Raw genomic sequence first — 720 nt, 5'->3', positions numbered from 1 at the left:
AAAGATCTCACTAAAGGGGAACTCAAAAAGCAGAAACCAGCAAAATTCTAAGCGAAATTTCCAAAAAAATCTCCAAGCAAGCTCAGAAATTTCAATCGAACAGTACAGCCAAAAGTAAAACTTCAACTCAGACTTTTAGACATCCAAATTCAATCCAATTCAACCCTAAATACAAGACCTTATCATCTTTACTGATTTTACTAAGTAATCAAGACTCAGAAACTAAAATCAGCAAAGATTCAGTAGTTTTTGATCAGAAAAGGGTAGAAAAATCAGGGTCAGCCATTTCAGTATTTTTTTTGGGATTTTTATCTCTTAAGTCCCGACTTGAGTGTCAAGTTAGGATGCCTTTATAGGTAAGGCTCTAGGGTAGCCTTAAGGAGTCACTTTTTGCACTTCAACCTTTTTCATATTTTGGCTTTTGCTTAAATAACCTTAGTTTAATTATCAGAAATTCGAAATAGTCCCCAAGTCAGCTTCTAAGAAGCTTCCATTTCTGTTACAAAAAGATTCCCCACCCCAATTTTCCCAAACTAACCTCTAAATCCTCTGATTTTACATTAGAAAACTGACCAACACATGGGTCAAGCTGACCCAAATTCATTTAGTGGTTCTAAATCTACTAATTTTGGGCTAGTACCTTTCTTTTTAGCCCTAATTTCGGACTCGAGGTTTCATAGAAGTAATCCGAAGAACAAAAACGAAAAGGGGTACAAAGGG

This window comes from Nicotiana attenuata, unplaced genomic scaffold, assembly GCF_001879085.1.
Source record: "Nicotiana attenuata strain UT unplaced genomic scaffold, NIATTr2, whole genome shotgun sequence".
NCBI classification, from domain to species: domain Eukaryota; kingdom Viridiplantae; phylum Streptophyta; class Magnoliopsida; order Solanales; family Solanaceae; genus Nicotiana; species Nicotiana attenuata.
Note: the sequence above shows the minus strand (reverse complement) of the source record.